General features: G+C 44.6%; 1 protein-coding gene across 4 annotated transcripts in view; it reads left to right on the top strand.

Moving 5' to 3' along the window:
* Window positions 1-22,919, top strand: part of ALS2 (alsin Rho guanine nucleotide exchange factor ALS2) — a 1,241,906-nt gene that overhangs the window by 5,211 nt on the left and 1,213,776 nt on the right. Inside the window, exon 1 of one of the 4 annotated variants that reach the window (XM_069615499.1) lies at window positions 19,754-19,918. The exons of the other annotated variants lie outside the window; for them this stretch is intronic. The gene's annotated coding sequence lies outside the window, so the exon portion shown is untranslated. Of the gene's footprint in view, window positions 1-19,753; window positions 19,919-22,919 lie in introns of those variants that run through there. 4 annotated transcript variants of the gene reach the window in all.

Below are 22,919 nucleotides of genomic sequence, written 5' to 3'. Positions count from 1 at the left end.
CCGCTCCTTGAATGCCCTGGCAGCTCAGATAGGTGCTTGGGGGGAATCACATCTGGTGTCCCTGGTGGCTTCACATATCAGGGGGGTGGACAATGTTCGGGCGGATCTACTCAGCCGCCGGTTTCCCTCCTCGGTGGAACTGGTCCTCTCGACCCAGGTTTTTGCAGAGATCTCTGTCAGGTTCGGGACCCCTATTCTGGACCTGTTTGCGTCTCCAGCCTCAGCAAAAGTTCCCCTCTTCTGCTCTCGTTTTCAGACAGAGGGTGCGTGGGGGGTGGACGCCCTCTCTGTGCAGTGGCCTCAGGGTCTCCTTTATGCTTTTCCACCTATTCCTCTTCTGCCTCGGGTGGTTCAGCGCATCAGAATATCCAGGGTGACTGTATTGTTGTTCGCTCCATACTGGCCCCGCCGGAGTTGGTTCCCCTCTCTGTTGGAGCTTCGGTGCCAGGAGCCTTGGCTGGTTCCGAAGTGGCCTTGTCCCCTTCTGGGGGAGCTACGGTTGGGGGTCCGCCAGATACAATGGGCAGTGTGGATATTGCACGGGCTAGGCTGATATCTCAGGGGTTTTCTGGTCCTGTGGTGGATTCCATAATGAATGCTCTTAGACCTTCCACTCTGAAGGCTTACGGCAGACATTGGAGCCATTTCCGGGACTGGTGTGGGCGGTCTGGGATTCCACCCCTGCGTTCTGGCCTCCCCGCTATCCTTCAATTCCTCCGGGATGGGTTTGACAAGGGCCTGGCGGTTTCCACGCTTCGCTCTCAGTGGGCCTCCATAAAATTCCTTTTGGGGGACTCTGATGGGCACTTGGATGGGGAGGTGTTGGTGGGGAAGTTGCTCAGGGGTTTTTCTTCTTCCCGTCCTTGTACTTATAAGGGGCTTCCTCCTTGGGATCTCCCTCTTGTCTTAAAGTTTCTTCAAGGGCCTCCTTTTGAGCCCATTTCCGAAATTGATATGAAACATCTGACGCTGAAGACTGCTTTTCTGATTGCCATAACTTCTGCCCGTAGGCTTGGGGAGATTGGGGCTCTGTTATGTCACCCCCCTTTCCTGAGGGTTCTGCCAGACTCGGTGGTGCTGAGGTGTGATCCGAAGTTTCTCCCTAAAGTTGTTTCTCGTTTTCACACCTCTCAGGATCTGGTTCTCCCTGCCTTTTTTCAAAATCCGCAAACGCCAGAAGAAGTGGCTTGGCATAGCATTGATGTGCGGCGGGCGGTGTTGGAGTACTTGGCTAGAACTGCCCCTTTCCGCCGCTCTGACAGTCTTCTGATTACTTTTGGCCCGGCTGGGGCTGGGCGTAAGGCATCTGTAGTGTCCATTAGCCGATGGATCCGTCTTGTGGTCTCCATGGCCTATGTGGCTTCGGGCCTGCCTGTGCCTGCGCACGTTCAGGGGCGGTCCACCAGAGGTTTGGCGGCCTCATGGGCCGATGCTAGGGGGGTTTCTCTACAGGAGATATGTAGAGCTGCCACTTGGGCTGATCAGAGCACCTTCATCAACCACTATAGGTTGAATGTCTCCCACTCGGGGGTTGGTTCCTTCGGGGTTGGAGTTTTGTCTGTGGGGATGTAATATTGGAGTTATTAAAGGTGTGTGTTTCTGCACTGTTTTGACTCTTGTCTCATTGGGACCTTTTTCCCCGTTTGTTGCTTTGGTATACCTCATGAGGTAAGTACTGGGACGAGGAAGAGTGGACGTGGAGGTAATGTTCTGATTACTTACCGGTAATCTTCATTACTCCTAGTCCTACTCTTCCTCGTCACAGTACTGACGACCCTCCTCACCCTCCCTGCGGGGAAGGTCCCATGCTACAGCTTGGTAATATGAAACTAAGTGACGTGGGTGTGGGGGAGGAGTTATAGAAATAAGAAGAAATAGAAGAAGGTCCTGTGTCGGAGGCGGGTGCCTCATGAGGTAAGTACTGTGACGAGGAAGAGTAGGACTAGGAGTAATGAAGATTACCGGTAAGTAATCAGAACATTCTCCACGAGACCACAAGCATCCCCAGACATGTTTCAGCCTCATTGGGCATCATCAGTGAGGAGTAGCTTGTGTCTCTAGGCCCAGCAGGCACGGGACCCACATCTGGGCATACCCGTCCCACTCGGGGTGACAAAGGCCCAACAAGGCTGAAACATGTGTGGGGTTGCTTGTGTTTCCGTGCAGAGGGGACCTGGCCTAGCAGTTCGGGCAGGGCTGCTCCCATTGGTGGCAGTACCTGACTGATTTGCATATGGCTGAACCCCTTTTGCAATGGTGCAGACGGGCTAAAAAACGGTGGTGTGGAAGGTTGCCCAGAGCAATGGCAGTGGTTCAAATTAATTCAAAACCTTCTACCCATAACTTTTTTGGTTTCAGTATGTTTTATAAACCCACAGCTCATTGTGCTGCCATTAGCTCATCAAATGCGTAAATTTTGCCAACCCGACCTAAAGCCTGTGACTAGCACCAGCACAGATGGAAATGTAAAGCTACCCTTCTGAACAGCAGTTCAGTGGAATGTAATGTTTTTTAAGTGCTGATAACCTCACGCGATAAAAGGCACACAAAACGCCAGGTGTGCAACATCTGCCCCAATCAAGGAACCAGGTTCATAGGGATTTTCACACATTGTTGGACATTTTTCTTGCTTGTCAAATCATGGATTACAGGGTTGCAATGAGGAGAGGATTAATGTGCGGGAAATTCAGACGGAAATTCAACACTAACGTTATAGAAAGTCATTATTCTGTTAAAGACACAGAGGCAATGGATTACGCTTTTCTCTCTGTGATTGGTGCTTCACAAAAGACGTTACTTTTTTTAACCAATGTGTTGTAATGTACTTGGTGTGAATGCAGGTGCTTGGGAATACATGAGAGAATGTGGGTGTTCATGAGAGAATGTTTAGTGTTAATGTTGGAATGCTTGTAGTGAATGTTCGTTCCACTGGTTGTCACTTGGAGAGCCCTAGCCTGGGTGACGGGAACCAGTGGTTCATACTTGCCATCTTAAAGGGACTTTGTGTAACATGGATTATAGCTGACTAATGGAACCTACCCAAGATGTCTAAGGATCTTTGATTATTACACTGGTGACAAGGCAACGCAAGAAACTGACCTCCGTGGCTTAAGAGTGGAGATTAAGTTCACCAATCTGCTGCGGAGCGGGTGCAGAGATGAAGGAAAGGGACCACTCATGGTGTAGAGTATGGCCAGAAAGGGGGGGATGTCTTCCGTAAGAGTGAGTGGCTGCTGTTGGAGGCACAGCCAATGTGTTAGGGGGGACGCTAACAGGAGATCCAGGGACAGGAAAGAGGGGGAGTTGCGCCCCAACAAGGGAGAAGAAAGAGCAGAAGCCCTGGGTACAGAGCCAGGGGAATCTGTCCTATCAATTGGCTCATGAAGACAAGGGGAAATGTCTGGGCCAGTGCGTAAGGAAAAGGAGATGGTTGGCCTTGTGTAAGGCCATGTCCAAGGAGGGTCCAAGGATAATGTATTCCCATATAAAATATGTTGGCACGCCCTAAGTTTGCAGTGAGGAATGTGGCCAGCTGTAGGGACTAATGTGCATAAGGACGCTGCTGGGAGTGATCTTACGTGTATTCTGGAGAGATAAGGAGCTGCACCCACTGTCATCGATTACCGGCAACAAAGCAGCACTGAGGGATGATTGCGAGACGGAGCTCTGTCATCCCTGGGTGTTGCCGGCGTGATGGGAGCGGGGAAGGCCAGTAGGGATCTTGCCGCGGCCAGTGCAGGGGGTACCCCAGAGGAGTTCCAGAAGAGCTCAGATGTTCGCTATGAAGAGGCAGTGAATGATGACATCATGATGACAGCTCTGGGGTATGGTGGAGGTAGAATGGCAGAGGTAGAATGCTCCTTTATCCAGGTTCCAGGAGTGAGGGAGTGAGAATAATGGTACGCTGTCACCAGAGGAAAGGACATGCAGTGTCCTCGGTGTGATGACCTATGAGGAAGCCGTGCCGGCTATTTTCCCTGCGGAACATAGAGACGGGAAATGTACAGGCATTGTTGAACGCAATGCGTGCAGTTGAATTTCATTTGTATAGAACCTGATGGTTGAAGAATTCTATAGTACGGCATTAGGTTTTACAACGCTCGCCGATGTTTGCCAGATTTAGGACGTGGTGCAACCCACACGGTTAAGCTGAGATTCATAGGACAGCCTGCGGGTCATAAATAACTTAAGGTACTACTTTCAGATGGTCAGGAATTTCGTCTGAGAAATGGAAAGGCATAGCATCTAGCAGAAAGACGGGACAGCCTGAGGAGATCTGTCCTGCTATATCCTTGTTGGTGTGTTGCTATGTGAGGATTGCATGGCTTATGTCCTTTTCTTTAGTCGTTGATGTAAAAAGGTCTAAAGGTTTATGGGTGGTTAGAGGGGCATGTGTACTTTAAATGTATGTGTGGTTTAGAGTGGTTTAGATCTGCCAATGATGTAGTTCAGTATGGGTAATGTGTTTACTGATGACATGTAGAGTTAGTATTGTGCGCCTGGTAGCAGTTGGCACAGTAAGTGAGGATGCTGCAGTGGTGTGAAAGCTTGCCATTCTACAAGTTATGATGATGATTTTGGATTATAGCATAACAAGTATGAGGAATTTTAGCTATAGGTTGCTGGCTACAACATGGACTTTTAGGTTGCTAACTGCAACATGACTTGTCGGATTTAACATTCACAGTGCCAATCGTAGTGTTTCTGATGAAGGGAATGTGCATTGGGAAATGTTTGGTGTTATGAGAAAATGCAAGGGGCTAACGCGTTTAAAGAATTTACAGGTTTAGAGCTGTGTTCAGCTATGGACCTTAAGATTGTGTGTATCGCATTTAAAAGATGAACTAGTCTTTTGTTAAAAATGTTGAGAGTAAAGAGTTTAGGTAGGGTGACCTGTTTAGCAAATTTCAGGTTAAAAGATGTTTTCAGTGATGCACGTCTAGGACAGTGGAAAATGTTAAAATGTCTTGGAGTCAGGTATGTATGGTATGTTTTGGGACCTCCCTGGTGTGAGGGATAGTTACAGGTTTCTGGCGACACCGGTCCAACACGTGTATGTATGGAATGGAGTGGGACCTCTCCTCCGGTGTGTGATTTGCTCATGGGTATTGTTGGCTCACACGTTTCGGACATGGCAGAGTTTGATTGAGGTGAGGAATGGGTCAGATGTGTAAGTGAATAAGGGGGGACGCCTTCCCATTCATGGTGTAGAGTATGGGCAGAAAGGGGGGACGCCTTCTGTAAGAGTGAGTGGCTGCTGTTGGAAGCACAGCTAATGTGTTAGGGGTGGGGGACGCCCTCCGCCTTATCTTTGAGTTGCACCTCTCACAAAAAAAGGTGCCTCGTGTGAGTGTTCCCTGTATGTTTCCCTCCTGTGGATTTGTGTGTGTGTGAAGAAGGGAGATGTCTTGTAATGTGCTTGGTGTGAATGCAGGTGCTTGGGAATATTTGAGGGAATGTTGGTGTACCTGAGAGAATGTTTAGTGTTAGTGTAGGAATGCTTGTAGTGAAGGTTCCACTGGTTGTCAGTTTGAGAGCCCTAGTCTGGGTGATGGGACCCAGTGGTTCACAATTGCCATCTTAAAGGGATTTTGTGTAACATGGAATAAAGCTGACTAATTTGAACCTACCCAACATGCCTAAGGATCATTGGATTATTTGTATTTTATTGAATTTATATAGCACTTTAATCCTTTACATAAGAACAAGAAGATTATGGATTATTACACAATCCATACATTTCTAGTCCCATAAACACTGTATATTCTGTGACCATATCCTCTTTCTTTCGCTTGTCATCATCTTCAACTTTGGCGCCTCAACCGGTAGACACCAAACTGGATATTATCCTCCACCACTTCATGTCCCTCTTCAGTTGGCTGTCTGCATTGGAACCTACAAAATAAAACATATCTCAGAGTCTTGATCCACTCGGGGTGGGTAATCGTGATACACCATTATATACAGTAACATAAATCATCATTACATACAGAATTATATACATTCACGATTGCTACAGTGGGATAATACTTTGCCTGCACGTCTTTAATAGAAGGATGACTTTCTATAACATTAGTGTTGAAAATCTGAATTCTATGTCAAGACCGGAGGCTCGGATTATGTTTGTTCACAGCTTACCTACCACCAAGGTTGCAATCCTCTCCAATTGGTTTAAAGTAAAAACTCTTGAAGGTCGATTCACTCGACCAATCCGCTAACTTCATAATATCCTACAGCCATGCCCCTACGTTGGATGCTTTAGAGGCCATTGCCCCCTTCACTGAGTGTGCATTGTAGCTTTCCATGTCAGTACCCGCCTGTTGCATCACCCATATCGCCAGGGTCTCCAGGGTTACCACCCCAAAGGGCTTATGTAAGCAGTTGAGTCACTCCTGCGGGCCGTAAGTCTCTTGTCATGTTCTCATAAGCCGTCGTGTATAGGACTGGATAAAATGTGGGCTGGTTTGGGAACGTGTCATAAGATAGTGTCCTCAAGCCCGTCTTTGTTCTTTTCGTGATAGTGAACGTCACCCCCATTGATGATACCGTCTTCCTGGTAATCTCCAACGCTCTCAAATCAGATACTCTCTTGAACATTATGAGACATAGGAGCCTTGTCACTTCGGCTGTAAGATCCTTTCAGGATAGTTCAATGTTGTCAGGCCATGCTGAAAACAACCTCAATACCCTATCGACATCCCATAGCTGAGACTACTTTGCTACAGTAATCTACTGCTCCCTGTGGGTTCTCGCACAATTTTCTCTCATTTTGTGATGGCTATCAGGTTGTCGTAAGCCATCTCTAACAGACTGGGAAACTACACTTGTCCCTTCTAGTCTGGTGTCCCTAACACCAGGGTGGCAATCTGCCTCTTTGCTTGTGCCAACGTCCTCGATATCATTGAGAATGGCGGGAATGCATACTCTCTGTCTGGACCCCAGAACTGGAGAAATGCTTCCGCTTCCGAATCTCGTCTCGAACTGAAGAATCGAGGCAACTGGTTGTTGAACCTCAAAACAAACATCTGTCTGACATGGGCCCCATCATGCCATTAGGCCCTGGAATACCTCCACATCCAGTTTCCAATCACTGGCATCCCTGAGAAATCTGGAGTTCCAGTCTGCAACTTCGTTCTGCAGCCCGAGTAGACATTCCGCTGTCACAGACACGTTTCTCTGTAGGCATAAATGACAAAAGTTCTTCACTAACTCTGCTAGCATTTTGGATCTCATTCCGCATAGTCGGTTGCTGTATCCGACTGCAGACACGTTGTCCATTTTGAGGAGTATGCAACAATGTACCCTATCCTAGGTCCAACATCTCACTGCAAATTACCCTGGTAGCAACTCTAGGCAGTTGATGTGTAGGTCGAGTTCTGACCCGACCGTCTGCCTCCCATTGTCATATCTCTCCACAGAGCTCCCTAGCCCTATCGGCTGGCATCAGACTCTATTACCAGGTCTGGGATTGAGCCCGTTCCAGGCTTCCGTATTCTGGAACCACCACTCCAATGCTACTCCTGCAATATCGGAACTCTTTGTTCGTATGACGGGCCCCCTCTGAGATGCTGAATCTTCAGCCTCTGCAGGGCGCTGTAATGAGTGGACCTGGGAAAATAGCCTGAATCAATGACACCAAATGCCCCACCAGTCTAGCTATTTCCCTTAGAGATATCATTTATTTCGTTAGTGTGGTCTTGATCTCTTTTTTGATGTTCTTCACCCTGCTCAACAGTAAACTGAGGGTCCCTTGGTTTGTGTCTACCACGAAACCTAGAAACTCCATGGATTGTTCTGGCTGGAGCTGGGATTTCTCTCAGTTCACTAGGAAGCCTGTCTGCTGCAGCAGGTCTATTGTAATTGTCACTTGATCTTGCAGCAGATCCTTGTCCTGGCACATTATACATATGTTGTCTAGGTATATGATCAAACAGATGCCCTGTTCTCTTAGACAGCTTATCACAGGTTTCATCAGCTTGGTAAAGCACCAGAATGCCGACGCTAGCCTGAACGGCAGACATGTCAATTCCTATGTCTGACCTCTCCAGAGGAACATCCAGTGTTCTGCCCCAATGGGTACTGTTAGATAGGCGTCTCTGAGGTATATCCTGGCAAGCCAATCCCCTTGCTGCAGTTTGTTAGAAGTGTCTGTACACTATGAAGCCGTTAATTTCCCTTAGGCTTATCACCGGCCTCGGCTTGTGCTTGCCTTTTACCAGGAACATTTTGCTTATGAACCCGTCTTCGGTATTTGATGCCTGAATACTGGCTGTTTTTCCCTCTAACTCTCATCTCTGCATCCAGCAACCGCTGGTCCCCGTCGCTTTGTACCATAGGCCTCGGCTATTTTGCTTGAACTGGTTGGATGTAGAACTCTAAATGAAAACTTTGGACTGTATCTAGTACCCAAGTGTCTCTGGATATCAATCTCTAGCTTTCTATGTGTTGTGATACTCTTCCGCCTACTGCGGGTATGTCTCTGCCTATCGGTTGTAAGTGCTGCACTGCGTATGCTCTCACCTGTTTTATGCTGTTGTTGCTCGGTATGACGGCTGCCCCTTCCTCTGCCTCTTCCCCTTAAGGGGAAGAATGTGTTTGGCTTTCAGTCGTCCTGCTCTTTCCAATGACTTCTGTTGCTGTAGGACCTGCCATAAGCGTAGCGGCTGGCAGAGCGGATCCTGCCTTTGCCAGCCCACCCAAAAATCTGTCTGCCAAAGACCCTCTTCAGGGATGCTTGAGCCTTATCCAATGCAACATAGGTATTGGCAAATCTAGTTTTTGCTTTAATGAAAGAATCGCCAAATATCTTGCCTTTGGCTGCATCTGCTGCTTCTGATATGACCAGTTTGCTTATTTTCGGGTCTTTCTTCACCAAGATGGACCTCCCTTCTTTCTGCGGTAATCGCACTGTTGGCGTTACCCAACAGGCATATGGCTCTCTGGGCCCACCCCATCAGTACCACAGGGTCTATACTCTCGACTTTTTCTTTAGCCGCCTCTGCCATCTGGAGAATTCTTGTAGTTGGCCCTACAACGTCAACCATTTTATCTTGGCATGATCTCCAAGATCTATCAATTCCTTTCTTCACGTCCTTAGTATATCTGCACATGAAGGTGAGCATTCTTTCATCTATCTCTGATGTTTGGCAATTCCCTGATTGGTCTGGGACACTCCGTCCTAAGCTTGTTTCTGGCTTCCTTGGCCAGGGGTGTCCTGAGCCGCTTCTTCAATCTGGGTCAAAGTCGTCCCCATCCTCCTCCTGATTCTCTTTCTTCGCTGTTTCTTTCTTCGCTGGAGGATGATATCTTTTCTACCTCATCCTCACTGGATGGTTCCTGCCAGCATTTGTCTTCCTGCACATCTGAGCTGCTTGATATTTCTTGCCCTCTGCTTTCCTTCACCCTCGACCTTGCCACCCTTCACCTTCCGTGGCATGCCCGCGGGGGTCAGGGCACCTTGTGCCTTACAGGCTTTCTTCCCCCCCTTTACCGCTCACCTGCTCCTCTGAGCTCTTCCATGCCTCAGGAGAATTTCAACCAGTCCTCCATGAGGGAGAGATGCTGAGTACCTAGCACCCATTACTTTCTGGATGACCTGGCCCATACTGGGCTGCAGCCTTTTCTGGCTTCTGAGTGGTCTTCCCTTTTCCCTAGAACTGCTGCTCATATTGCTCAGTGAATGATAAGGAGGTCAAAATACTGGATTCTTGGGCCTGTTCCTGTCAAAATGTGATGAGCAGTAAGCATATAGTAGGTCAGGCTATAGCTGACTTAACAGCTTAACAGTTTTACTTGAGACTGTGCCTGTCAAAATATATACTACACTTTCACTAGATCAATGTGGCCGCCATGCAACTATAGAAATTGGCTATGTTGTTAGTCCTTTTTCTATACTTACCTTCTGGACGACACTGTGGGAGCAAATAACCCTTACGAATTGTAATACCACGAATGTGGTATATTTGATTATATGCCCTTGGGGGATGAAATACGTGGGAATGACCACCAGAGCAGTCAGAATTAGAATCTGTGATCACAGATCTAATATTAGACAAAAAAGACTCACCGCTGCTTTGGTAGAGCACTTTATAGCCAATGGACACTCTGAGAATGACATCAACTGGACTATACTAGAAAAGGTAATAGTTCCAAGGCGAGGAGGAAACATTGGAGCTATCCTCCTTAGGAGAGAACAACAGTGGATTTTCAGACTTGGGAGTCATCTAAAAGGACTTAACGAGGAAATATGCTGGCAAACACTAGCTGTTTTATAATAGTGCTACGCATTATGAGATAATCTTCTCCCATACATGGATACATATCCATGCTGTACCCATATATTGGTGACAACCATAGGATCATCGCAAATAGGCTCTCCGTGCTGAGCAGAATCTAATAGCTGACTCATGAATATATAAGACACCACACAATACATCAGGTATGGGTAAAACCCAGTTAGGCACACATGGATGCACCAACAACAGCACTGAAATATCCCAAAAATAGATTGGGTGTTGGAAACCTATAATATATGCATTGAACGCCAATGGGACTGTGAACATCTGTCTCGAATTGTATATTAATATTAGGTATATCCAACTAAACTTTTGCTTCAGCAGACATGGGGTAAAAGCCAACCACCATGAGTGACAAATAGATACTGGTATGCCTTTTCCAGTAATCAAGTAAATATACTCTCTGCTAATACTAAATGCAACAATCGTTAAAAATTGCTGGATTTTAAGGAATACATGCCTATAGGATACGAAAAATCATTATGGTGGACTACAACAAGTATCAATGAATTTGCAAGCACTTGTTTGTAATACATACAAGTATTAGTTGTATTTATAGAAGCCTTGCCCTTCTTTTCTTTTGTTATAAAGCTGTCCAATTATACAAAAAATAACATGATCAATCTGTTATGTTCAGACCGATGTTGATAATAACAATAGAAAGCGGACTTGACGGCGGCAATGCAGTGATGCCGCGGGCCTGTACCTACAAAATATGCGTACTCCAACATGATTACCGTAAGAGCTTACGAGTAAAACAGCGGGCAACAATCGTGGAGGACCAGAAATTAGGTAAGAGACTTGTACCATAACTGCTAAACAAGTCCCACACGGGTAACTGCCAGCGCAAAAAACCACACACACTCTGTGCACTATAAGAATCATTTTCCGAACAGCTTTTTGAGAACATATTTAGAGAAGCATGTTGTGCGTGCAAGACGAACCATATGACTAGCATTATTAACAACGAATACAAAAGGACACAAACTAAGGTAGAATAATTAAAGCAAAAGAGGAGGAAAAGGAAGTAATCGATAACGGGCGTGTAGTTTTATCTGCATTCTTAATGCAATATAGAACGACTCGTTATGGACATATAACAGTCACATATGTACTAGCAAAAAAGAGGTTGGTCTAGAAGCTCTGACTCACTGTCAGATAAAAAATAACATGCAACTTATATGGAATATTTTTACTTTGATTAGATGTTCGATATGGTCGCATGAAGACGGACACCATCATCGTTGGCTATTCATTTTCAAGATCAAAGACACACCCTTGGGTGATTATGACAGAAACACCATAGATAATACACAAGCATACCCTCTTCTGAGGGATAGACGTTTGGTATAACAATTGAGAAACATTTATCAACATGTAACAAAAACATGAAAGAGTGTCTGCAACCCTCCCGATGTGTGCTGGGAGAATACCATCTCGACAGACTATAGACACCCTGCGAGGTAAGCAGACTGTCAATAATAATAAGTCATACTATTAGGATCCGAAGAGATGATACGTTCTCACTGTCCCCCTTCTGTATGTATTCCCCTTTTAGGGTTTTGAATAAGAATATCGAGACATTCCACAAGACGACCGAGATGCCCTCCTGAAATAAGAATGACGGAGCACAAGACAACAAATTTGAAGATTGTCTGTTTTAACATTCTATCTGTGAACATATGGGCCACATTTGAAAGTCCTGAAGAAAGCGCAGAGTGGGTGTAATTCCGCTGAAACCGGTCGACGATTAGCGGTCTGGGCTGATTACCCGACCCCCTGAGCCATAGAAACAATATTGGGCTGTCTAAAAAAGATCAATACTACACCTTTTTAATCAGCAATACAAGTTAAGATGGAGAGGTATATGATAAGAGTTGTTGACTCATATGCTCTCGCTGTTTTAGTAGTTCGATAAGTCACACTAATCGGAAGCAAACAGAATAAAACATATAACCATTTGACTTCCAAAATAAGTGTGCTCCTTTTATGGTATTTCAGGAAAGTAGTGAAAGAGGATAGGGCTAGCTTTTCTCTTCTATCCCCTAACCCTTGCAGGCGATACACCAGCGCACTCCTAGGGTTAGTCACATACACTCAGGGATAAGAAGCAATGTTGTAGGAACATTTAGTAAGTTCATAAGGAACTAGAATTGAGGAATAAACTGAAGAATAAATATACTCTGGGATGTTACAGGTGCCCAGATATGTGCACATAGGAAATTTAATTGTTATGTTGGAAAATAAAAACTTTAGGCAGATAAGGGAGCGCAAAGCACAGAGAGGTAAAGTAATTTTTCCAGGATCAAACCAGATTAAGAAGCTAAGCATAGGTTAGAATTCAGTTCTTCTGGTTCCAAAATCAACAACTTGTAACCTCACTACACCTCCTTGTTTTCTTCTCCATGCCTTTATTTTTTATTACTAATAGCACTTCATGCTGATGTTCAGTTAATTCTTTCTGTGCATTCCCATACATGTTAGATTTGGGAAAAGAAAGATGAAGTAGGTAGGGGAATTTATTTGCCTAAACTCGCAGTTTTGGACAAGCGGGAAAACCAGAATTAATGTCATTTATTTTACAAAATCATAAGTGTTGTGGAAGAACCAAACAACCCCTTGACCTGTCACTGACATCGTAAGGAGGGACATCAAACATTTCTCACAAATGGCCAGTGTGTGTTTTCAGGGCTTGAAATTAAGGTCTGATGAGCAGAAGCTAAAACCATCTCCTGGGTGTCAGGCATCACCCAGTAAGTAGGAGCTGCTGCTGGTGAACCAAGAGCGAGTACACAGTGCACTACAAAGCTAACTTCCACATTTTAACTTTTTGGCAATTATGTATGTTTCATTATGTGCCCTAGATGTGTCTAATTCTTCTTTATTAATATTCTCAATCGCTCAAACCCTTGTCACATGTACATGTTTGTAAGGCACCAGTTGGCCTGTTAGAGCCAAAAGTAGCTCCTGGTAGCTGTTGGTTTGAAGCTTACCAGACTCACCTCTGGTAGAAGCAGGAACTAAATAGCTTCCAGCTCCCAACAATTTTGAACCCTGCTTTTTAAATGGCATCCACTGGAAACGTGACACTTCATCATAATGGACAGTGTCTGATAATAGTGGCACCAAGCTGCTCAAACTACAAAAAGATAAAGTCCTGCTGCTTTAATTAGTATGTTTTATGGTATTAATTTTATTGACGTTTCCATCTTTATTCATCCATATTTTTTTGTTGGTCTTTTTAACTGTATTTATCCGCATTTATTATTTTACTTTATAGAAATTAAGTTTCACTAATATTTTTTCAAATGATATGGTATTTATAACGCAAATCAAATGCTGACATGGGTACTTTAACTTTGAAGATGTATTTTCAAATGTAATATGCATAGGAGAATGCAAAGTAAACTGCTAAATCCCATTATGGTGGTAATGCTGAGAAACAACTGCCTACTCTTTACACCTGAAATCGCCATGGAGAATAACCTGCTTACTGGCTTTACTTTGCAATTCACCTTTAATGTTGCCTTGGTTTGAGGCATATATTAAGCAGCTGAAGTGCATCAATAGTTGGCTTTCAGTTGCTAATTTAGTGCTGAAAGTTCTGGAAGCACGAGCCTTTAACAACCTTCAGATTGCCATTCATTCACCAATCACCGCTGATCTACAGATGAAAGGGCTGCACGTTACAAACCAGTACAGAAAACAAAGGGATGAATTAAAAGAATATGCCAGGCAATCAAGAGGCCCTGCACAAATACACCTCTGCCCACAAAAGAAAGTCACTTTCTTTGATTTACATTGTCCAAGTTACCAGTCTGCCACATGTGAGCACGCGCTTTTGCGGTATTTTATTGCTTTTAACCATGAATGCAGACAGGAAAGCAATTCATTTCCGTCTGTATTTATGTGTAAAAATCCGTAAAAACGGCAAACCGGGAGCCCTAATTATAATCCTAGTGGTTCTGTCATCAGGGTGGCAAAGCAAGCCTCAATGGTTGCAAGAAGCAACCCACGGGCATTGTAAATTAGAACCTCAATCGAATGGTTCTAACGTCAGCAACTTTGTTGCTTTTCTTCATCTTCCCTCTTTGCGTTGCAACTTTTTCATTTAATGCAGTACGTCATACATCTGTTCAGCCTCTTTCTAAGCACTCTTCCTTTGGCAGAGCTAGTGACGCGGCAAACAACTCGTCATTTTGGTCAAGTGGTGAAGTGGATATTACAATACCTATTGTCTGGTTCAAGAGTGTGTAGTTTAGCCACTAGATCACATTCATCCTCTCTCAACAAATGTTTCCGCAACTTATCCCTAAAACATGTTTCTTTCCTGCCCTAGTCATGTTCTCCCCTCTATCCCCCTTCCCATCAACACGCCTCTTATTTCCTCTTCTCCTCAGTCATTGCTGGGGCAAAATGGAGGATGGTGGAAGGTTCATGTTGGAATATGGATGGAAAGTGATGCTGTTTCCTGGCAGTTTAGGGGCTATATGGATGGTGTGTCTGTCTGTAAGGCATGGATTGAGGATGCATGTGGGTGGTAGGTTCGGGTGGACTGAGAGTTGGGAAACCTATTTTTGGGGAGTGGTAGGAAACATGGAAGTGTATGTGTGTGGGTGGCTGAAGTGAGATGTGCATGTCGGGCTCCTAGAGGGTGGCAGTGTGCCTTTGAGGGAATGAAAGTGGAGTCTGGGAATGGGTCTCTTCGAATGTTGGGTACACAAAGTGTGAACATGTGCATAAGGGCAGTGGCGTCCTTAGGGGAGGGCTGGAGGCCCCGGGCCCCTCCTGAAATCCTGTGCCCCCCCTTCCTCAGCTAGCCTACTTTCTCTGCACTGTCTGCAGTGCTGTGTCTGCCCGCACAGCACACACACAGGGCCGCAATCCATGCTGCCGCACAACAATGAAGAGCTGCTAAATTCCCTCTGCAGCCAAGAGCAGCCCCTCCAATCAGAGTGTGCCTACAGTCTGATGGGAGGGGAGGTGCAGTGGGGTGTGGTAGTTGGTGTGCACAAAGGTTTCTCTGCAGGAGTGCTTCTGACTTCACACATTGCCCTTTTATAGGTGCCTCCCCCCTACTTTTGTCTGTGGCCTCCTTTTGTCTGTGGCCCCCTCTGTGCCCCTCCTAAATTTGATTCATGGAGACGCCACAGCATAAGGGGCTGTTGTTTGGGGGGTGGGGTAGACCGTTGAAGGCAGAATGAGGACTATGGGCCTCATCAGGGGTTGGGCAGAGTGTTAAAAATGCGGCGGTAACGCTATTACTGCCACATTTCCGCTCCGCCCAATCCCAAGTTTGGGGGAGAGTCGGAGCACTCGCCTCCAGCTCTGAGCTGGTGGTGAATGCGCTGACTTTCTGCCCATTTCCGCCGCAAATTGCGCCGCGATAATTGTGTCGAAAATGCCCATAGAGCCCTATGGACTCAAAATAAATGGGGATTTACTGCTGTGCCACAACTTGGGATCTGGCGCTAATAGCGCTGGACCAATTGCGGTAACGCTAATTGCACTGGGCAGTATCCCAGTGGATTTACCGCCGAGATACAACCCAACTCGTGATGAGGCCCTATGTCTGAACTAGATGGGGTGGTCGTGTGTTGGCTACACAATCTATACAATGTGTGAGCGGTGTGAGGTATAAATATTGCTCCCGATTTTATATGACTTTCAACATTTTCACTTACATTTATTCATATTTTATTTTTCTGTCAATTTATCTGTACTGCATTTATGTTTTGCTCTGTACAAGAAATAAGTTGCCACTGATATTTTAACACATTTTTTCAAATGAAAAATTGACATTTGTGCTTGTATGTCTGACATGGGACACACATTACTTCTGAGTACCCTGGGTGGGGGCGCCAGCCAATCGGGTAGCTCGGGACACAGGCCGCTTTCTCTGGTATAAGACTGTTTTCTGAGCTCCCCGACTGCTGTGTGTCCCCTGCCCTGTGCCTCGCTTGCTCCCGCCACGTCCCCCACATCGCCTTAGCACCCACGAGTAACCATATGCAGTTGCTAAAGACTAAGGGAAAATAAAAATAAAGGAAAACGTACCTTTCACAATCCTGCAATGCCGCGTCTGATAGAGGAGTCTGCCTACAGTGTTGATTACGTCAATCGATACTGAAAATGGATTCCTGTTCCTGACTTAGTGTCGGAAAGCTAAGATTTTCCCCCCTTTTTTTTAATTGTCTTTAGCCATTATTACCCGGGTGTGGTTACTCTTGGGTACTTATGGAAATATAACCTGGGGGGTCTGGCCGACTCTGCCAGTAATAGCACTACCACCCGCGTTACAGGACTATTGCTTCGCTCGGACCCTTAACTTGGGCAGTAGGCCATTACTTGCCTGCCCCCTTGGGGCTATATAGTCTCAAAATCACATGGGGCATACATAGAAATGGCCATCTACAAATCATTTAGTATTGTCCTCTTGGGAGCATTTGCTCTGTTTTTATCTCCTTGTGATATTTTGTACTTTTGTCATTACCATTTGTATAATTGAGATATTAAGACATTTTTTCATTTGAGAGAAACACAGCCACCAGTCTTACTAAAAATGGACACAATATGATCTATTGGCTAGATATTATAAAGGCAATACAGCACCTATTTGTATAGGGTGATATCCGGATGCAAAGTTTTTCTACATATATACTGGATATTGCTGTTCTATGAATTATCAAATTGAGATGTATTGTAGAATTTCTATGTTTTTGTACACCTTTTATGATTAACAATTTGTCTAATTTTACATAATTGGGTTTATAATACTAATAAAATATGAATACATAATTCTTACTGCCCGAGCCTATCCCCTCGTCCCACACATTTGAGTCGATTTAATTGGTAAATATATTTTCTTGTTCGTGTGACCGATTCCTTTGGTATCTTGATCTTATATGTTCCCCAGGTCCACGATTAAGGGGACACCCATACTTTTGTTATATTACATCTACAAATCAAGCCATGTTTAATTCACAAATGGCAACACTTGCAGCTTGCACCTTTTTTTCCCCATTGTAAACTGGGGCAGTCATGGAGCTGGCTTCATGACTGCGTGCACACACACACCCACCCACCCCAAACTGAAATTGCACATAAAGCAAAACCCAATTTTCAATTTCAAAAGAAACGGCTGCTCTTGGAAACCAAACGCAATTTTCAATTTCAAAAGAAACGGCTGCTCTTGGAAACCAAACTGGCGACTCTGTGGTTATGACTATGCTGACTTGAACCGCATCTCTGTAGCCATGCAAACTTTAAACGGAGATTTCCCTGCACCTGTATGCTGTCAGTTTTCACGTCAGTTGGCCTGCCGACACTGCGCGACCGATAGAGGGCCTATATTTCCTTTTTCAGTTTTTAAAAATAAATCTTAACCGGAAGCCGATTCATTGCCATTTTTATTGATCAGTAAAGATCTTGTTTTATGTGTAATTATTGGTAAACCTGGATAGGTTTATCATGCCTAATCTGTTGTAGTAGTCTTGATTTTATAATGCCACAGAAAGCCAATTTTAATAAAGCCCTGTCTGCTCTCATTATTGCTAATATGCTGCCACTCGATTATTATGACAACTCCTCTTCCTGCTTTCAGTATGGCCAATCTTGCATGCTGGTCATTATTACTAGTAACTCCTGATATCATTATTGCTCAAACTTTGCGTACTGGTCAATATTGTAAATTCTGCCTGATGGCCCATATTCCTGATCCAGTCTGAAGCCTTTTTTTGCACTTTAAGGAGCAATGATGCATGCACCAATCCCCAAAGCGCTTGAGAAAAATGTGCTTGGAATGCAGAGTTTGGGTTCTAAATAAAGACTCTTGGTGAAGAAACAAATGAAACTGCCTTAGAAGTGGTTAGACTTTTTGGTTTATTGACCACCATACTTTTTCAAAGTGGGGAATATTTCACAAGGATCTATGGTTTGTCAAACATGTTTTGTTTGGTGAAAGATTTTGCTGGGCTGCAAACCTCTATTTCGGCAGGATAGCTCGCCAGTTTAACGCAGTGCCTTGGAGACGTTAGTTACTCTGCATAGTCAAGGTTTGAATCCATGGGTCGAGCCAAGCAAGCATGTTTTTTAAACTTCCCCAAACACGGGTCATTTCTGCTTCTTTTTTTTTTTTATAAAAAAAAAAAACACATTTGAGCTTTTTTAATGGGACCAGCAGGCAGTGCTGTCCGCTGTTTTGGCAAGTACTGGCCCTAAACCTAAGTAGAGCTGGAGCCATTGCTTTGACCAAAGGCATTGCTAGTGGGGCTGGAGAGGCTATAGGCCCATGTATTTTGGTTGTAGCCCCGGATTGAAGCTAAGGGGCACAACCAAAAGGCTAGCTAGCTCAGAGTCCAGGCAGTCCCAACATTAGCGTAGCCCAGTATCTTTTCCAGACCTAGCAACACCCCTGGCTTTGACACAGGCCAACCCAAACCTCGTCTGACTCACCCATCTCTATTTCCAAGTGTGACAAGTTGGCTTTGACAAGACCAGAGGGAGATGGGTATGAATGACATTGTAAAAGTGCATGTCATCTCCGTCTCATTTTGAGGATGTCTTCCGCCCTGGACTTGTTCTCGCACTTCAAAGAGGCCAAGAGCCTTCCTGAGGCTTCAGTAGGGCCAACGTTTCAGGAAGCCTTCATCATATATGCCAACATTTTAGACCAACTTGGAGGGAGATTTTGACACGAAAAGTGGATTAAATCAATTTACCCATTGACATGCTTTGGTTGAGAGATTGTTTGGGAGGTAGGAAGTAAAAATGTGTGAAAATAGCAACAGTTTTGTCTAAAAAATCAACAGTATCCCTCCTAAATAAGTAGGGTCATCCTTCACCCCACAGAAAATGGTCTCACACACACTTCTCCGTGCCATCGTTTTCCCTCTTCTGGGCCCCTCCGAAGGCAGGCATGTGCGCAATGTTTTGTGAGCTGCTGTAAACCAAAAAAAGCAGTTAAGTCTTCCAAGAGCATAGAAGTAGATGGTTAACCTGTCAGGCCTCATTGATTAAGATCTTGCTAATAACCTCTGCACTCAACAAGTCATTATTAGTCTTGGGTTCCACAAATATAGCAATACACTAACGGGAGTGTTTAGCTGTCTAAGAACAATGACAGAAAGACAGGGTTGTTATAATCATTGTAGGAACATGGACATTGGGCTAAAATGGCATGTCATCAAAGCATTGAAAATAAAAGGACAAAATAGAATGTACATATAGTTAAATATTATACGAACACGTAGATACGCTATGCATTGGGGAGCAGAGAGATCATTAGAACACCCATATACTCGCAATAATATGGCAGCCTTTAAATGCATGTTAATGTATTAACATTTGGTTTATTAAGTTGGAAACGCTCCTGTCCAAGATGGCTTCCAAGTTCACCCACATCTAATACGGACTTGTGTCACTGCAGTCCTGTTTCCGTTTCTAAGTGTGTAGCAATGAATGGATGCCCAGACTAAAAACTTGCCAGCGTCGCGGGGGCGGCTCGCATGTCATTGTTTACCATCTGCTGGCTGCCGGGACTCCCAGCTGAGCATTCTTTCTTTCGGTAGCTGTCAGAGTCAGCCGTGCCCCTGCTGTTGGTCTTCTTACCCAGACACCCAAAGGTGTGTTGACACCAATGCGATCAGTTTTCAGAGCTAAGGATCTTTTAGCTTCTGTGGAATTGCGGCGAGCGACATGTTTGTGTTATTTTAGCGCAGTGTTGTAATAGTATGTAATATATAGTGCGTTCAGGGCAGCAGACCTTCTCAATCGTTTGGGTTGCAATAGGTCAGGTGGCTACTTAATAGGTGCTCATGTAATGTACAGTATTGCAATATGTGCCTTCGACAGATTTTTTGGGTGGTTACAGCGCACCCGGTACGTACTGTTCTACTTTTACCATATGTTGCTTCTGGAGTTATGTCTGTTAAGAATAACTGCTCACGTAACGTTGCGTGCTGCTCCAACGCAGCACGAGTGTTGCGTCCACATATGAATGCGGTATAATACGAACCCGTGTTCTGATGTGCAATATCCGTTATGATTGCCCGCGCCTTGTCTATCTGTGTGGCGGGGTTGTTTATGTGATCACATATCAAACTCTTTGCCTCCTCTAGGGATGCGTTTAGCCATTGATTTAGCATCGGCCTCTTCGCTAGTGCGTCTGTAATATGTGTCCTTGATAAGTTCGTTGTTCGTGTTGCCGGAGGAATGGTTGGACGAATGAAATCTACATAGCGCCAACACTTGTTTCCAGGCGCTCTCCATGTCATATGAAACTCCTTTAGACAATCGTTTCGTTCGTATGCTAGGACTTGGGAGTTTTCGCTCCACGTTATAAACGGTGGGCTACACTTCCCGCAGTGCTGTTTGATATTGGCAGAACATACAAGATTGGATGAAGGTTCAGACTCGTATTTAGTGTTCTGGTCGAATAACTTTGGTTTCTTTTCAGAACGTGTTGGTATATTGTTGGATCTGCTTTTATTGTGATTTTAATACTGCATTGTGTTTGTCGTCCTGTTTTATGTAGTCTTTAAGTACCATGAAACATTTGGATTTTTTTAGGCATATGCCTGTGCTTAGTACATATCATTGTTACTACTATTTTGGGGTTTTGTATTGCCCCATACCTGAAACCAGCTACATGACAAGGGGTCACATGGCAGCTAATATCTTACCGCTATTGATGTCTGTGTTTTGAGCCTCCTTGCACTGTGTCCACCTTGTGAACTGTGAGGGTTGTGTTAAATATAATGTGCGGTTAAAACGTCGACTTAAATAGAGCTATTCAAATGTAAAGTAGAAACCAAATCAATATAGGTCCATATGCATTCCAATCCCTCGGGTCCAGTATGCTTGGGTATTCTTTTCATTAAATAATTCTAATGACACTTCAATATAATATGTTGCAAAAATGTGTTGCCTACATTATAGTTTCCCTTCCTTGCTAGAGAACACATTATTATCTAATTCCAAATGTTTCCAACTAATGATGTGATTCTAAACATTGCTGATAGTGCCATCTACTGGGGAAGAGCAGAACGGTCACTCATCCCTTTGTAGTTTGTTCTATAAGCTAAAACTATTGCATTTGAGTACAGATAGGGAGAAATGACATATGAGGAGGGACACAAAGTTTGTAGGTGTTTAGTTATTTACCCATTCATTGACTGCCCGTGGCCATGCTAATCCCTATGACCGTTCCCAACCAGTTCCTGCCTCTCCACGCCCAAAACACCTCCCAGTGGGAACTCTTTGAGCTCACTTTACTCAAGCCTTACCTTCAAACTTTGCACTCCTAATACCTGACAGTGTTTTTGTAAAGCAGTCTTCTGAGAGTTATGACTTAATTGGAGCAGTAAACACGCTAGTGATGTAATAAAAATGTCTTAACCAGATTTGCCTTCAGCCACTTGCTTTATTAGCACTATGTATGTCCTTCACTAAAGTCCTGTTAAAAACAAGCATTGGCAAACCCAACACTTTTGGCTTCTGTATAAGTATTAGGCATTTGCCAGGCACTGCTATTAGATGGCGAGGTATTCGCACCATTTTGCACCTGTTACTTTTTGAAGTCCAGTTAATACCACTACTGCAGTGCCTGGCAAGTGCCTTTCCCATGCCTACACAAAAGCCCAAACTGTTGGTGTTGCCAATGCTTTTTTAACTTTAGCAAGCTATGAAATCAGTTCACGGCCGAGATTTACTGTGATTAAACCGAAGCTGAAATGTTTGAAGGAGAAAATACCGAGTTATTTTACCAAAAATAACTTTGTTTTCTTACCCGAACATTTCAGACTATCCCCATGTCCCCCATCCCCTCACCTGTGGGCGGCACACCTCCTTGTGTGCCGCCGTTCCCTTTACTTGTGTGTATGGGAACCAGCGGAGCAGGGTCTGCTTTTCCTTTTTTTTGTTTTTTTTTTTAAATGTTTTTTTTTAAAAACTTTGAGACGGGAGCGGGGGACACAGCCACAACCGCTGCTCACATTACAGTGAATAAGGGGGCGGGGGACGCCCCCACCTGCCCCACTGCCCTTCTTCACTGTAATGAAAACGAATGGGAGACTTGGTCGAAATTTTCGGTTTTATGTAATTTTCGTACGGCCGAAATTCAGTCAACTCTCACATTCGTTTTTTTTCCTGGTCTTTTTGGCTCTTTCCCACGACTGAAGTATTTCAGACGATTGGGAGTGAAGTTCTTGAATGGGTAAAAACATGTATTAATTTGTGTCCAGACCAGGTCATGAGAGTGGGGGTTGTTCTTGGTTAAGTAGACTGGTTCAGAGATCGTAATGGTAAGTGTTCTCAATGCCTGGTCCACTCATGTAGTGGGGATGGGTGCTTAGGAGTTCAGTTGGAACCTGTCTTTAGAGGTTCCGGACGAGGCGCTGACTTATTGAAGTCGAAATTGGAAGTGGGCGTAGAATGTGATTGGGGAAACAATTTGCAGAGCTCAAAGGTTGCTGTATTTTTGAAGGGGGGAGGAGGGGGTAAGTCCACACAATCCATTGTGATCCCCTGGATGAGTCTTGCTAAGAGAAACTACAGCCCGATGTTCAAAGCTCCATTCCCATCACTGCTTTTGACAATTGAAGTTTCTGGCTTTAATAAGAATGA

This window comes from Ambystoma mexicanum, chromosome 9, assembly GCF_040938575.1.
Source record: "Ambystoma mexicanum isolate Mex_15411 chromosome 9, UKY_AmexF1_1, whole genome shotgun sequence".
Taxonomy (NCBI): domain Eukaryota; kingdom Metazoa; phylum Chordata; class Amphibia; order Caudata; family Ambystomatidae; genus Ambystoma; species Ambystoma mexicanum.
The sequence above is the reverse complement of the archived record's forward strand: the minus strand, read 5'-3'. Positions and strand labels throughout refer to the sequence as shown.